The sequence below is a fragment of the Acipenser ruthenus genome, chromosome 55, assembly GCF_902713425.1.
Source record: "Acipenser ruthenus chromosome 55, fAciRut3.2 maternal haplotype, whole genome shotgun sequence".
NCBI classification, from domain to species: domain Eukaryota; kingdom Metazoa; phylum Chordata; class Actinopteri; order Acipenseriformes; family Acipenseridae; genus Acipenser; species Acipenser ruthenus.
The window spans coordinates 6,779,891-6,793,344 of record NC_081243.1 but is presented as its reverse complement, the minus strand read 5'-3'; the positions used below and the strand labels follow the sequence as shown (position 1 = coordinate 6,793,344).

At 47.1% G+C, this 13,454-nt stretch overlaps 26 non-coding genes across 26 annotated transcripts; 13 read left to right on the top strand and 13 right to left on the bottom strand.

The window, feature by feature from the left end:
• The first annotated feature begins 396 nt into the window (after nt 1–396).
• On the top strand, nt 397–467 carry trnag-gcc (transfer RNA glycine (anticodon GCC)). Its single transcript has one exon. It is a non-coding gene; the product is annotated as a tRNA-Gly (tRNA).
• A 77-nt stretch (nt 468–544) lies between these two features.
• trnad-guc (transfer RNA aspartic acid (anticodon GUC)) lies at nt 545–616 on the bottom strand. The gene has a single exon. It is a non-coding gene; the product is annotated as a tRNA-Asp (tRNA).
• Nucleotides 617–746: 130 nt separating this feature from the next.
• On the bottom strand, nt 747–818 carry trnap-ugg (transfer RNA proline (anticodon UGG)). The gene has a single exon. It is a non-coding gene; the product is annotated as a tRNA-Pro (tRNA).
• Nucleotides 819–1,859: 1,041 nt separating this feature from the next.
• On the top strand, nt 1,860–1,931 carry trnap-agg (transfer RNA proline (anticodon AGG)). The gene has a single exon. It is a non-coding gene; the product is annotated as a tRNA-Pro (tRNA).
• A 447-nt stretch (nt 1,932–2,378) lies between these two features.
• Nucleotides 2,379–2,448, top strand: trnag-gcc (transfer RNA glycine (anticodon GCC)). Its single transcript has one exon. It is a non-coding gene; the product is annotated as a tRNA-Gly (tRNA).
• A 276-nt stretch (nt 2,449–2,724) lies between these two features.
• Nucleotides 2,725–2,796, bottom strand: trnap-ugg (transfer RNA proline (anticodon UGG)). The gene has a single exon. It is a non-coding gene; the product is annotated as a tRNA-Pro (tRNA).
• A 1,046-nt stretch (nt 2,797–3,842) lies between these two features.
• Nucleotides 3,843–3,914, top strand: trnap-agg (transfer RNA proline (anticodon AGG)). Its single transcript has one exon. It is a non-coding gene; the product is annotated as a tRNA-Pro (tRNA).
• A 455-nt stretch (nt 3,915–4,369) lies between these two features.
• trnag-gcc (transfer RNA glycine (anticodon GCC)) lies at nt 4,370–4,440 on the top strand. Its single transcript has one exon. It is a non-coding gene; the product is annotated as a tRNA-Gly (tRNA).
• A 75-nt stretch (nt 4,441–4,515) lies between these two features.
• trnad-guc (transfer RNA aspartic acid (anticodon GUC)) lies at nt 4,516–4,588 on the bottom strand. The gene has a single exon. It is a non-coding gene; the product is annotated as a tRNA-Asp (tRNA).
• A 131-nt stretch (nt 4,589–4,719) lies between these two features.
• Nucleotides 4,720–4,791, bottom strand: trnap-ugg (transfer RNA proline (anticodon UGG)). The gene has a single exon. It is a non-coding gene; the product is annotated as a tRNA-Pro (tRNA).
• Nucleotides 4,792–5,836: 1,045 nt separating this feature from the next.
• On the top strand, nt 5,837–5,909 carry trnap-agg (transfer RNA proline (anticodon AGG)). The gene has a single exon. It is a non-coding gene; the product is annotated as a tRNA-Pro (tRNA).
• Nucleotides 5,910–6,359: 450 nt separating this feature from the next.
• On the top strand, nt 6,360–6,430 carry trnag-gcc (transfer RNA glycine (anticodon GCC)). Its single transcript has one exon. It is a non-coding gene; the product is annotated as a tRNA-Gly (tRNA).
• A 75-nt stretch (nt 6,431–6,505) lies between these two features.
• Nucleotides 6,506–6,577, bottom strand: trnad-guc (transfer RNA aspartic acid (anticodon GUC)). Its single transcript has one exon. It is a non-coding gene; the product is annotated as a tRNA-Asp (tRNA).
• A 131-nt stretch (nt 6,578–6,708) lies between these two features.
• trnap-ugg (transfer RNA proline (anticodon UGG)) lies at nt 6,709–6,780 on the bottom strand. The gene has a single exon. It is a non-coding gene; the product is annotated as a tRNA-Pro (tRNA).
• Nucleotides 6,781–7,824: 1,044 nt separating this feature from the next.
• On the top strand, nt 7,825–7,896 carry trnap-agg (transfer RNA proline (anticodon AGG)). Its single transcript has one exon. It is a non-coding gene; the product is annotated as a tRNA-Pro (tRNA).
• A 456-nt stretch (nt 7,897–8,352) lies between these two features.
• trnag-gcc (transfer RNA glycine (anticodon GCC)) lies at nt 8,353–8,423 on the top strand. The gene has a single exon. It is a non-coding gene; the product is annotated as a tRNA-Gly (tRNA).
• Nucleotides 8,424–8,502: 79 nt separating this feature from the next.
• Nucleotides 8,503–8,574, bottom strand: trnad-guc (transfer RNA aspartic acid (anticodon GUC)). The gene has a single exon. It is a non-coding gene; the product is annotated as a tRNA-Asp (tRNA).
• A 131-nt stretch (nt 8,575–8,705) lies between these two features.
• Nucleotides 8,706–8,778, bottom strand: trnap-ugg (transfer RNA proline (anticodon UGG)). The gene has a single exon. It is a non-coding gene; the product is annotated as a tRNA-Pro (tRNA).
• Nucleotides 8,779–9,821: 1,043 nt separating this feature from the next.
• Nucleotides 9,822–9,893, top strand: trnap-agg (transfer RNA proline (anticodon AGG)). Its single transcript has one exon. It is a non-coding gene; the product is annotated as a tRNA-Pro (tRNA).
• Nucleotides 9,894–10,347: 454 nt separating this feature from the next.
• On the top strand, nt 10,348–10,418 carry trnag-gcc (transfer RNA glycine (anticodon GCC)). The gene has a single exon. It is a non-coding gene; the product is annotated as a tRNA-Gly (tRNA).
• Nucleotides 10,419–10,494: 76 nt separating this feature from the next.
• On the bottom strand, nt 10,495–10,566 carry trnad-guc (transfer RNA aspartic acid (anticodon GUC)). Its single transcript has one exon. It is a non-coding gene; the product is annotated as a tRNA-Asp (tRNA).
• Nucleotides 10,567–10,695: 129 nt separating this feature from the next.
• On the bottom strand, nt 10,696–10,767 carry trnap-ugg (transfer RNA proline (anticodon UGG)). Its single transcript has one exon. It is a non-coding gene; the product is annotated as a tRNA-Pro (tRNA).
• A 1,041-nt stretch (nt 10,768–11,808) lies between these two features.
• trnap-agg (transfer RNA proline (anticodon AGG)) lies at nt 11,809–11,880 on the top strand. Its single transcript has one exon. It is a non-coding gene; the product is annotated as a tRNA-Pro (tRNA).
• Nucleotides 11,881–12,335: 455 nt separating this feature from the next.
• trnag-gcc (transfer RNA glycine (anticodon GCC)) lies at nt 12,336–12,406 on the top strand. The gene has a single exon. It is a non-coding gene; the product is annotated as a tRNA-Gly (tRNA).
• Nucleotides 12,407–12,482: 76 nt separating this feature from the next.
• On the bottom strand, nt 12,483–12,554 carry trnad-guc (transfer RNA aspartic acid (anticodon GUC)). The gene has a single exon. It is a non-coding gene; the product is annotated as a tRNA-Asp (tRNA).
• A 129-nt stretch (nt 12,555–12,683) lies between these two features.
• Nucleotides 12,684–12,755, bottom strand: trnap-ugg (transfer RNA proline (anticodon UGG)). The gene has a single exon. It is a non-coding gene; the product is annotated as a tRNA-Pro (tRNA).
• Nucleotides 12,756–13,454: the final 699 nt, after the last annotated feature.

The window sequence follows — 13,454 nt, the reverse complement described above, 5'->3', positions numbered from 1 at the left end:
TCAAATTCCATGAACAACAATATCACAGCGACCAAGGGCTGATTGCACAATGGTTAAACGAGGACTGCAGTCTTTGTTGAGTCTGCAAAGCAACTGCTTATGCATTAAACACAATTCTGACGTAACAGACTATAAAACCATTCAGCATCGAGTTTCTGTAGTTTATACAGCACTGTTTATTTTGGTAACGCATGTGCTTGTTTTTTTTTTTTTTTTTTTGGTATGTAGTTTAAAACAACCACAAAACTAGTGTAACAGATGGGCATTTTGCAGGTACAATTGTTTGTGTACATGTACAATCTAGCACTAGAACGGGTTAATTCATCTTTTCACACTGCACTAGATGCTGCCAATACATTACCTACCTCAAGCAAACCTCAAGCAAACGTCAAGCAAGCATTGGTGGTTCAGTGGTAGAATTCTCGCCTGCCACGCGGGAGGCCCGGGTTCGATTCCCGGCCAATGCAACCTTCTTTTTTACTTTATGTATACAATTACAGCCACACGCACCTGCCTTCAATCAGTAAAAAAAAAAAAAAAAAATCTCCCCGTCGGGGAATTGAACCCCGGTCTCCCGCGTGACAGGCGGGGATACTGACCACTATACTAACGAGGAAGGCACACGCTCCCTGCCACTATGGCAACGCATTTAGTTGCAAAGCGTCTAAGTCAAAACTGCCTGCTGAGCTTAATGGTTTACGGATCGAAAACAGTATAGTACAAAACAATTAAAAAAAAAAAAAAACGGGCTCGTCCGGGATTTGAACCCGGGACCTCTCGCACCCAAAGCGAGAATCATACCCCTAGACCAACGAGCCAGCTTTCGGTTTTATCCGGCGGCCGACGCATGATTCAGTCTCTGGCAGCAAAATAAGTGCAGCATGACCAGAGTCCCGTTCCGTCTGCCGGTGCGGAATGCTGCTGGCACCTCAGAGGAGGGGGGGCTTAATACTCGCCAACGCAACCTTCTTTATTTTTTGGCATTCTTATAGTGCTGCTTTTTTTTTTTTTTTTTTTTTTTTTTTTTTTTTTTTAAATTCGCAGCACGAAAACTAGGATTCACATGTGTTTCACGTAACACTTTTTCAATTCATTCATCTGGTCACAGTGTTTTACCGCTACAGCAGGACCCGGCAATGCTTTTAATGCAATCGGCATTAAAAGCTGCCACGTCAGTGGAGAACTGCACGAGTACTCTCGCTCTCATTTCAGACAAGGGGATTTGAATTGCCTTCTAGCCGCTCTCGCTCACGCCGGGCGCCGTGGCGTGTGTCTGTAATGCCAGCTACAGGGGCAGGTTGAGGCTGGCGGATCGCTTGAGCACGGGAGCTCTGTGCTGCAACTGGCTGTGCCGATCGGGAGTCCGCACTTAGCACGGCATCGACATGGCATTTCTGGGGGAGCTCGTGCATGCCAGGTCGCCTAAGGAGGGGTGAACCGGCCCAGGTCGGGAACGGAGCAGGTCAAAACCCCCGTGTCGCACCAGTAGTGGGACTGCTCCTGTGAGCGGATGTTGCAGTGCATCCTTTGCAAAACAACGAAACCCAGCCTCCTTTTTTTTCTATTTATTTTTTGAAGTACATGCTGACTAACTGATCCATTCCAAACATATCAAAACGAAATCCCACCTAAACTACTTTCCTCATTTATAGCGACCGCTTCTCGATGAACATAGAAATGCTAGCCGCCAGTTAAAGAAGTCAGACGGCCCAAACAGGCAACAGCACACAGCTCGGAGACACGGCAAAATTACAGTGGTCTCGACAGGTACACCCAATAGAAAAACGTCTCCCATCTAACAGAACAGCTAGGTCTGCACTTCTTTGGAAACTCGGGGAACCACAACAGTGGCAGGCGCTGGCTCGTTGGTCTAGGGGTATGATTCTCGCTTAGGGTGCGAGAGGTCCCGGGTTCAAATCCCGGACGAGCCCGTTTTTAATTCTCACTTTTCCAATTACTATGCATTGCCGATACGCACGCTCAAATTCCATGAACAACAATATCACAGCGACCAAGGGCTGATTGCACAATGGTTAAACGAGGACTGCAGTCTTTGTTGAGTCTGCAAAGGCAACTGCTTATGCATTAAACACAATTCTGACGTAACAGACTATAAAACCATTCAGCATCGAGTTTCTGTAGTTTATACAGCACTGTTTATTTTGGTAACGCATGTGCTTGTTTTTTTTTTTTTTTTTTTTGGTATGTAGTTTAAAACAACCACAAAACTAGTGTAACAGATGGGCATTTTGCAGGTACAATTGTTTGTGTACATGTACAATCTAGCACTAGAACGGGTTAATTCATCTTTTCACACTGCACTAGATGCTGCCAATACATTACCTACCTCAAGCAAACCTCAAGCAAACGTCAAGCAAGCATTGGTGGTTCAGTGGTAGAATTCTCGCCTGCCACGCGGAGGCCCGGGTTCGATTCCCGGCCAATGCAACCTTCTTTTTTACTTTATGTATACAATTACAGCCACACGCACCTGCCTTCAATCAGTAAAAAAAAAAAAAAAATCTCCCCGTCGGGGAATTGAACCCCGGTCTCCCGCGTGACAGGCGGGATACTGACCACTATACTAACGAGGAAGGCACACGCTCCCTGCCACTATGGCAACGCATTTAGTTGCAAAGCGTCTAAGTCAAAACTGCCTGCTGAGCTTAATGGTTTACGGATCGAAAACAGTATAGTACAAAACAATTAAAAAAAAAAAAAAACGGGCTCGTCCGGGATTTGAACCCGGGACCTCTCGCACCCAAAGCGAGAATCATACCCCTAGACCAACGAGCCAGCTTTCGGTTTTATCCGGCGGCCGACGCATGATTCAGTCTCTGGCAGCAAATAAGTGCAGCATGACCAGAGTCCCGTTCCGTCTGCCGGTGCGGAATGCTGCTGGCACCTCAGAGGAGGGGGGGCTTAATACTCGCCAACGCAACCTTCTTTATTTTTTGGCATTCTTATAGTGCTGCTTTTTTTTTTTTTTTTTTTTTTTTTTTTTTTTTTTTTTTAAATTCGCAGCACGAAAACTAGGATTCACATGTGTTTCACGTAACACTTTTTCAATTCATTCATCTGGTCACATTGTTTTAACCGCTACAGCAGGACCCGGCAATGCTTTTAATGCAATCGGCATTAAAAGCTGCCACGTCAGTGGAGAACTGCACGAGTACTCTCGCTCTCATTTCAGACAAGGGGATTTGAATTGCCTTCTAGCCGCTCTCGCTCACGCCGGGCGCCGTGGCGTGTGTCTGTAATGCCAGCTACAGGGGCAGGTTGAGGCTGGCGGATCGCTTGAGCACGGGAGCTCTGTTGCTGCAACTGGCTGTGCCGATCGGGAGTCCGCACTTAGCACGGCATCGACATGGCATTTCTGGGGGAGCTCGTGAATGCCAGGGTCGCCTAAGGAGGGGTGAACCGGCCCAGGTCGGGAACGGAGCAGGTCAAAACCCCCGTGTCGCACCAGTAGTGGGACTGCTCCTGTGAGCGGATGTTGCAGTGCATCCTTTGCAAAACAACGAAACCCAGCCTCCTTTTTTTTCTATTATTTTTTGAAGTACATGCTGACTAACTGATCCATTCCAAACATATCAAAACGAAATCCCACCTAAACTACTTTCCTCATTTATAGCGACCGCTTCTCGATGAACATAGAAATGCTAGCCGCCAGTTAAAGAAGTCAGACGGCCCAAACAGGCAACAGCACACAGCTCGGAGACACGGCAAAATTACAGTGGTCTCGACAGGTACACCCAATAGAAAAACGTCTCCCATCTAACAGAACAGCTAGGTCTGCACTTCTTTGGGAAACTCGGGGAACCACAACAGTGGCAGGCGCTGGCTCGTTGGTCTAGGGGTATGATTCTCGCTTAGGGTGCGAGAGGTCCCGGGTTCAAATCCCGGACGAGCCCGTTTTTAATTCTTTTGTATTACACTTTTCCAATTACTATGCATTGCCGATACGCACGCTCAAATTCCATGAACAACAATATCACAGCGACCAAGGGCTGATTGCACAATGGTTAAACGAGGACTGCAGTCTTTGTTGAGTCTGCAAAGCAACTGCTTATGCATTAAACACAATTCTGACGTAACAGACTATAAAACCATTCAGCATCGAGTTTTCTGTAGTTTATACAGCACTGTTTATTTTGGTAACGCATGTGCTTGTTTTTTTTTTTTTTTTTTTGGTATGTAGTTTAAAACAACCACAAAACTAGTGTAACAGATGGGCATTTTGCAGGTACAATTGTTTGTGTACATGTACAATCTAGCACTAGAACGGGTTAATTCATCTTTTCACACTGCACTAGATGCTGCCAATACATTACCTACCTCAAGCAAACCTCAAGCAAACGTCAAGCAAGCATTGGTGGTTCAGTGGTAGAATTCTCGCCTGCCACGCGGGAGGCCCGGGTTCGATTCCCGGCCAATGCAACCTTCTTTTTTACTTTATGTATACAATTACAGCCACACGCACCTGCCTTCAATCAGTAAAAAAAAAAAAAAAATCTCCCCGTCGGGGAATTGAACCCCGGTCTCCCGCGTGACAGGCGGGGGATACTGACCACTATACTAACGAGGAAGGCACACGCTCCCTGCCACTATGGCAACGCATTTAGTTGCAAAAGCGTCTAAGTCAAAACTGCCTGCTGAGCTTAATGGTTTACGGATCGAAAACAGTATAGTACAAAACAATTAAAAAAAAAAAAAAACGGGCTCGTCCGGGATTTGAACCCGGGACCTCTCGCACCCAAAGCGAGAATCATACCCCTAGACCAACGAGCCAGCTTTCGGTTTTATCCGGCGGCCGACGCATGATTCAGTCTCTGGCAGCAAAATAAGTGCAGCATGACCAGAGTCCCGTTCCGTCTGCCGGTGCGGAATGCTGCTGGCACCTCAGAGGAGGGGGGGCTTAATACTCGCCAACGCAACCTTCTTTATTTTTTGGCATTCTTATAGTGCTGCTTTTTTTTTTTTTTTTTTTTTTTTTTTTTTTTTTTTTTTAAATTCGCAGCACGAAAACTAGGATTCACATGTGTTTCACGTAACACTTTTTCAATTCATTCATCTGGTCACATTGTTTTACCGCTACAGCAGGACCCGGCAATGCTTTTAATGCAATCGGCATTAAAAGCTGCCACGTCAGTGGAGAACTGCACGAGTACTCTCGCTCTCATTTCAGACAAGGGGATTTGAATTGCCTTCTAGCCGCTCTCGCTCACGCCGGGCGCCGTGGCGTGTGTCTGTAATGCCAGCTACAGGGGCAGGTTGAGGCTGGCGGATCGCTTGAGCACGGGAGCTCTGTGCTGCAACTGGCTGTGCCGATCGGGAGTCCGCACTTAGCACGGCATCGACATGGCATTTCTGGGGGAGCTCGTGAATGCCAGGTCGCCTAAGGAGGGGTGAACCGGCCCAGGTCGGGGAACGGAGCAGGTCAAAACCCCCGTGTCGCACCAGTAGTGGGACTGCTCCTGTGAGCGGATGTTGCAGTGCATCCTTTGCAAAACAACGAAACCCAGCCTCCTTTTTTTTCTATTTATTTTTTGAAGTACATGCTGACTAACTGATCCATTCCAAACATATCAAAACGAAATCCCACCTAAACTACTTTCCTCATTTATAGCGACCGCTTCTCGATGAACATAGAAATGCTAGCCGCCAGTTAAAGAAGTCAGACGGCCCAAACAGGCAACAGCACACAGCTCGGAGACACGGCAAAATTACAGTGGTCTCGACAGGTACACCCAATAGAAAAACGTCTCCCATCTAACAGAACAGCTAGGTCTGCACTTCTTTGGAAACTCGGGGGACCACAACAGTGGCAGGCGCTGGCTCGTTGGTCTAGGGGTATGATTCTCGCTTAGGGTGCGAGAGGTCCCGGGTTTCAAATCCCGGACGAGCCCGTTTTTAATTCTTTTGTATTACACTTTTCCAATTACTATGCATTGCCGATACGCACGCTCAAATTCCATGAACAACAATATCACAGCGACCAAGGGCTGATTGCACAATGGTTAAACGAGGACTGCAGTCTTTGTTGAGTCTGCAAAGCAACTGCTTATGCATTAAACACAATTCTGACGTAACAGACTATAAAACCATTCAGCATCGAGTTTCTGTAGTTTATACAGCACTGTTTATTTTGGTAACGCATGTGCTTGTTTTTTTTTTTTTTTTTTTGGTATGTAGTTTAAAACAACCAACTAGTGTAACAGATGGGCATTTTGCAGGTACAATTGTTTGTGTACATGTACAATCTAGCACTAGAACGGGTTAATTCATCTTTTCACACTGCACTAGATGCTGCCAATACATTACCTACCTCAAGCAAACCTCAAGCAAACGTCAAGCAAGCATTGGTGGTTCAGTGGTAGAATTCTCGCCTGCCACGCGGGAGGCCCGGGTTCGATTCCCGGCCAATGCAACCTTCTTTTTTACTTTATGTATACAATTACAGCCACACGCACCTGCCTTCAATCAGTAAAAAAAAAAAAAAAATCTCCCCGTCGGGGAATTGAACCCCGGTCTCCCGCGTGACAGGCGGGGATACTGACCACTATACTAACGAGGAAGGCACACGCTCCCTGCCACTATGGCAACGCATTTAGTTGCAAAGCGTCTAAGTCAAAACTGCCTGCTGAGCTTAATGGTTTTACGGATCGAAAACAGTATAGTACAAAACAATTAAAAAAAAAAAAAAACGGGCTCGTCCGGGATTTGAACCCGGGACCTCTCGCACCCAAAGCGAGAATCATACCCCTAGACCAACGAGCCAGCTTTCGGTTTTATCCGGCGGCCGACGCATGATTCAGTCTCTGGCAGCAAAATAAGTGCAGCATGACCAGAGTCCCGTTCCGTCTGCCGGTGCGGAATGCTGCTGGCACCTCAGAGGAGGGGGGGCTTAATACTCGCCAACGCAACCTTCTTTATTTTTTTGGCATTCTTATAGTGCTGCTTTTTTTTTTTTTTTTTTTTTTTTTTTTTTTTCTTAAATTCGCAGCACGAAAACTAGGATTCACATGTGTTTCACGTAACACTTTTTCAATTCATTCATCTGGTCACAGTGTTTTACCGCTACAGCAGGACCCGGCAATGCTTTTAATGCAATCGGCATTAAAAGCTGCCACGTCAGTGGAGAACTGCACGAGTACTCTCGCTCTCATTTCAGACAAGGGGATTTGAATTGCCTTCTAGCCGCTCTCGCTCACGCCGGGCGCCGTGGCGTGTGTCTGTAATGCCAGCTACAGGGGCAGGTTGAGGCTGGCGGATCGCTTGAGCACGGGAGCTCTGTGCTGCAACTGGCTTGTGCCGATCGGGAGTCCGCACTTAGCACGGCATCGACATGGGCATTTCTGGGGGAGCTCGTGAATGCCAGGTCGCCTAAGGAGGGGTGAACCGGCCCAGGTCGGGAACGGAGCAGGTCAAAACCCCCCGTGTCGCACCAGTAGTGGGACTGCTCCTGTGAGCGGATGTTGCAGTGCATCCTTTGCAAAACAACGAAACCCAGCCTCCTTTTTTTTCTATTTATTTTTTGAAGTACATGCTGACTAACTGATCCATTCCAAACATATCAAAACGAAATCCCACCTAAACTACTTTCCTCATTTATAGCGACCGCTTCTCGATGAACATAGAAATGCTAGCCGCCAGTTAAAGAAGTCAGACGGCCCAAACAGGCAACAGCACACAGCTCGGAGACACGGCAAAATTACAGTGGTCTCGACAGGTACACCCAATAGAAAAACGTCTCCCATCTAACAGAACAGCTAGGTCTGCACTTCTTTGGAAACTCGGGGGACCACAACAGTGGCAGGCGCTGGCTCGTTGGTCTAGGGGTATGATTCTCGCTTAGGGTGCGAGAGGTCCCGGGTTCAAATCCCGGACGAGCCCGTTTTTAATTCTTTTGTATTACACTTTTCCAATTACTATGCATTGCCGATACGCACGCTCAAATTCCATGAACAACAATATCACAGCGACCAAGGGCTGATTGCACAATGGTTAAACGAGGACTGCAGTCTTTGTTGAGTCTGCAAAGCAACTGCTTATGCATTAAACACAATTCTGACGTAACAGACTATAAAACCATTCAGCATCGAGTTTCTGTAGTTTATACAGCACTGTTTATTTTGGTAACGCATGTGCTTGTTTTTTTTTTTTTTTTTTTTGGTATGTAGTTTAAAACAACCACAAAACTAGTGTAACAGATGGGCATTTTTGCAGGTACAATTGTTTGTGTACATGTACAATCTAGCACTAGAACGGGTTAATTCATCTTTTCACACTGCACTAGATGCTGCCAATACATTACCTACCTCAAGCAAACCTCAAGCAAACGTCAAGCAAGCATTGGTGGTTCAGTGGTAGAATTCTCGCCTGCCACGCGGGAGGCCCGGGTTCGATTCCCGGCCAATGCAACCTTCTTTTTTACTTTATGTATACAATTACAGCCACACGCACCTGCCTTCAATCAGTAAAAAAAAAAGAAAAAAAAATCTCCCCGTCGGGGAATTGAACCCCGGTCTCCCGCGTGACAGGCGGGGATACTGACCACTATACTAACGAGGAAGGCACACGCTCCCTGCCACTATGGCAACGCATTTAGTTGCAAAGCGTCTAAGTCAAAACTGCCTGCTGAGCTTAATGGTTTACGGATCGAAAACAGTATAGTACAAAACAATTAAAAAAAAAAAAAAAACGGGCTCGTCCGGGATTTTGAACCCGGGACCTCTCGCACCCAAAGCGAGAATCATACCCCTAGACCAACGAGCCAGCTTTCGGTTTTATCCGGCGGGCCGACGCATGATTCAGTCTCTGGCAGCAAAATAAGTGCAGCATGACCAGAGTCCCGTTCCGTCTGCCGGTGCGGAATGCTGCTGGCACCTCAGAGGAGGGGGGGCTTAATACTCGCCAACGCAACCTTCTTTATTTTTTGGCATTCTTATAGTGCTGCTTTTTTTTTTTTTTTTTTTTTTTTTTTTTTTTTTAAATTCGCAGCACGAAAACTAGGATTCACATGTGTTTCACGTAACACTTTTTCAATTCATTCATCTGGTCACAGTGTTTTACCGCTACAGCAGGGACCCGGCAATGCTTTTAATGCAATCGGCATTAAAAGCTGCCACGTCAGTGGAGAACTGCACGAGTACTCTCGCTCTCATTTCAGACAAGGGGATTTGAATTGCCTTCTAGCCGCTCTCGCTCACGCCGGGCGCCGTGGCGTGTGTCTGTAATGCCAGCTACAGGGGCAGGTTGAGGCTGGCGGGATCGCTTGAGCACGGGAGCTCTGTGCTGCAACTGGCTGTGCCGATCGGGAGTCCGCACTTAGCACGGCATCGACATGGCATTTCTGGGGGAGCTCGTGAATGCCAGGTCGCCTAAGGAGGGGGTGAACCGGCCCAGGTCGGGAACGGAGCAGGTCAAAACCCCCGTGTCGCACCAGTAGTGGGACTGCTCCTGTGAGCGGATGTTGCAGTGCATCCTTTGCAAAACAACGAAACCCAGCCTCCTTTTTTTTCTATTTATTTTTTGAAGTACATGCTGACTAACTGATCCATTCCAAACATATCAAAACGAAATCCCACCTAAACTACTTTCCTCATTTATAGCGACCGCTTCTCGATGAACATAGAAATGCTAGCCGCCAGTTAAAGAAGTCAGACGGCCCAAACAGGCAACAGCACACAGCTCGGAGACACGGCAAAATTACAGTGGTCTCGACAGGTACACCCAATAGAAAAACGTCTCCCATCTAACAGAACAGCTAGGTCTGCACTTCTTTGGAAACTCGGGGGACCACAACAGTGGCAGGCGCTGGCTCGTTGGTCTAGGGGTATGATTCTCGCTTAGGGTGCGAGAGGTCCCGGGTTCAAATCCCGGACGAGCCCGTTTTTAATTCTTTTGTATTACACTTTTCCAATTACTATGCATTGCCGATACGCACGCTCAAATTCCATGAACAACAATATCACAGCGACCAAGGGCTGATTGCACAATGGTTAAACGAGGACTGCAGTCTTTGTTGAGTCTGCAAAGCAACTGCTTATGCATTAAACACAATTCTGACGTAACAGACTATAAAACCATTCAGCATCGAGTTTCTGTAGTTTATACAGCACTGTTTATTTTGGTAACGCATGTGCTTGTTTTTTTTTTTTTTTTTTTGGTATGTAGTTTAAAACAACCACAAAACTAGTGTAACAGATGGGCATTTTGCAGGTACAATTGTTTGTGTACATGTACAATCTAGCACTAGAACGGGTTAATTCATCTTTTCACACTGCACTAGATGCTGCCAATACATTACCTACCTCAAGCAAACCTCAAGCAAACGTCAAGCAAGCATTGGTGGTTCAGTGGTAGAATTCTCGCCTGCCACGCGGGAGGCCCGGGTTCGATTCCCGGCCAATGCAACCTTCTTTTTTACTTTATGTATACAATTACAGCCACACGCACCTGCCTTCAATCAGTAAAAAAAAAAAAAAAAATCTCCCCATCGGGGAATTGAACCCCGGTCTCCCGCGTGACAGGCGGGGATACTGACCACTATACTAACGAGGAAGGCACACGCTCCCTGCCACTATGGCAACGCATTTAGTTGCAAAGCGTCTAAGTCAAAACTGCCTGCTGAGCTTAATGGTTTACGGATCGAAAACAGTATAGTACAAAACAATTAAAAAAAAAAAAAACGGGCTCGTCCGGGATTTGAACCCGGGACCTCTCGCACCCAAAGCGAGAATCATACCCCTAGACCAACGAGCCAGCTTTCGGTTTTATCCGGCGGCCGACGCATGATTCAGTCTCTGGCAGCAAAATAAGTGCAGCATGACCAGAGTCCCGTTCCGTCTGCCGGTGCGGAATGCTGCTGGCACCTCAGAGGAGGGGGGGCTTAATACTCGCCAACGCAACCTTCTTTATTTTTTGGCATTCTTATAGTGCTGCTTTTTTTTTTTTTTTTTTTTTTTTTTTTTTTTTTTTAAATTCGCAGCACGAAAACTAGGATTCACATGTGTTTCACGTAACACTTTTTCAATTCATTCATCTGGTCACAGTGTTTTACCGCTACAGCAGGACCCGGCAATGCTTTTAATGCAATCGGCATTAAAAGCTGCCACGTCAGTGGAGAACTGCACGAGTACTCTCGCTCTCATTTCAGACAAGGGGATTTGAATTGCCTTCTAGCCGCTCTCGCTCACGCCGGGCGCCGTGGCGTGTGTCTGTAATGCCAGCTACAGGGGCAGGTTGAGGCTGGCGGATCGCTTGAGCACGGGAGCTCTGTGCTGCAACTGGCTGTGCCGATCGGGAGTCCGCACTTAGCACGGCATCGACATGGCATTTCTGGGGGAGCTCGTGCATGCCAGGTCGCCTAAGGAGGGGTGAACCGGCCCAGGTCGGGAACGGAGCAGGTCAAAACCCCCGTGTCGCACCAGTAGTGGGACTGCTCCTGTGAGCGGATGTTGCAGTGCATCCTTTGCAAAACAACGAAACCCAGCCTCCTTTTTTTTCTATTTATTTTTTGAAGTACATGCTGACTAACTGATCCATTCCAAACATATCAAAACGAAATCCCACCTAAACTACTTTCCTCATTTATAGCGACCGCTTCTCGATGAACATAGAAATGCTAGCCGCCAGTTAAAGAAGTCAGACGGCCCAAACAGGCAACAGCACACAGCTCGGAGACACGGCAAAATTACAGTGGTCTCGACAGGTACACCCAATAGAAAAACGTCTCCCATCTAACAGAACAGCTAGGTCTGCACTTCTTTGGAAACTCGGGGGACCACAACAGTGGCAGGCGCTGGCTCGTTGGTCTAGGGGTATGATTCTCGCTTAGGGTGCGAGAGGTCCCGGGTTCAAATCCCGGACGAGCCCGTTTTTAATTCTTTTGTATTACACTTTTCCAATTACTATGCATTGCCGATACGCACGCTCAAATTCCATGAACAACAATATCACAGCGACCAAGGGCTGATTGCACAATGGTTAAACGAGGACTGCAGTCTTTGTTGAGTCTGCAAAGCAACTGCTTATGCATTAAACACAATTCTGACGTAACAGACTATAAAACCATTCAGCATCGAGTTTCTGTAGTTTATACAGCACTGTTTATTTTGGTAACGCATGTGCTTGTTTTTTTTTTTTTTTTTTTTGGTATGTAGTTTAAAACAACCACAAAACTAGTGTAACAGATGGGCATTTTGCAGGTACAATTGTTTGTGTACATGTACAATCTAGCACTAGAACGGGTTAATTCATCTTTTCACACTGCACTAGATGCTGCCAATACATTACCTACCTCAAGCAAACCTCAAGCAAACGTCAAGCAAGCATTGGTGGTTCAGTGGTAGAATTCTCGCCTGCCACGCGGGAGGCCCGGGTTCGATTCCCGGCCAATGCAACCTTCTTTTTTACTTTATGTATACAATTACAGCCACACGCACCTGCCTTCAATCAGTAAAAAAAAAAAAAAAAATCTCCCCGTCGGGGAATTGAACCCCGGTCTCCCGCGTGACAGGCGGGGATACTGACCACTATACTAACGAGGAAGGCACACGCTCCCTGCCACTATGGCAACGCATTTAGTTGCAAAGCGTCTAAGTCAAAACTGCCTGCTGAGCTTAATGGTTTACGGATCGAAAACAGTATAGTACAAAACAATTAAAAAAAAAAAAAACGGGCTCGTCCGGGATTTGAACCCGGGACCTCTCGCACCCAAAGCGAGAATCATACCCCTAGACCAACGAGCCAGCTTTCGGTTTTATCCGGCGGCCGACGCATGATTCAGTCTCTGGCAGCAAAATAAGTGCAGCATGACCAGAGTCCCGTTCCGTCTGCCGGTGCGGAATGCTGCTGGCACCTCAGAGGAGGGGGGGCTTAATACTCGCCAACGCAACCTTCTTTATTTTTTGGCATTCTTATAGTGCTGCTTTTTTTTTTTTTTTTTTTTTTTTTTTTTTTTTTTTTTTAAATTCGCAGCACGAAAACTAGGATTCACATGTGTTTCACGTAACACTTTTTCAATTCATTCATCTGGTCACAGTGTTTTACCGCTACAGCAGGACCCGGCAATGCTTTTAATGCAATCGGCATTAAAAGCTGCCACGTCAGTGGAGAACTGCACGAGTACTCTCGCTCTCATTTCAGACAAGGGGATTTGAATTGCCTTCTAGCCGCTCTCGCTCACGCCGGGCGCCGTGGCGTGTGTCTGTAATGCCAGCTACAGGGGCAGGTTGAGGCTGGCGGATCGCTTGAGCACGGGAGCTCTGTGCTGCAACTGGCTGTGCCGATCGGGAGTCCGCACTTAGCACGGCATCGACATGGCATTTCTGGGGGAGCTCGTGCATGCCAGGTCGCCTAAGGAGGGGTGAACCGGCCCAGGTCGGGAACGGAGCAGGTCAAAACCCCCGTGTCGCACCAGTAGTGGGACTGCTCCTGTGAGCGGATGT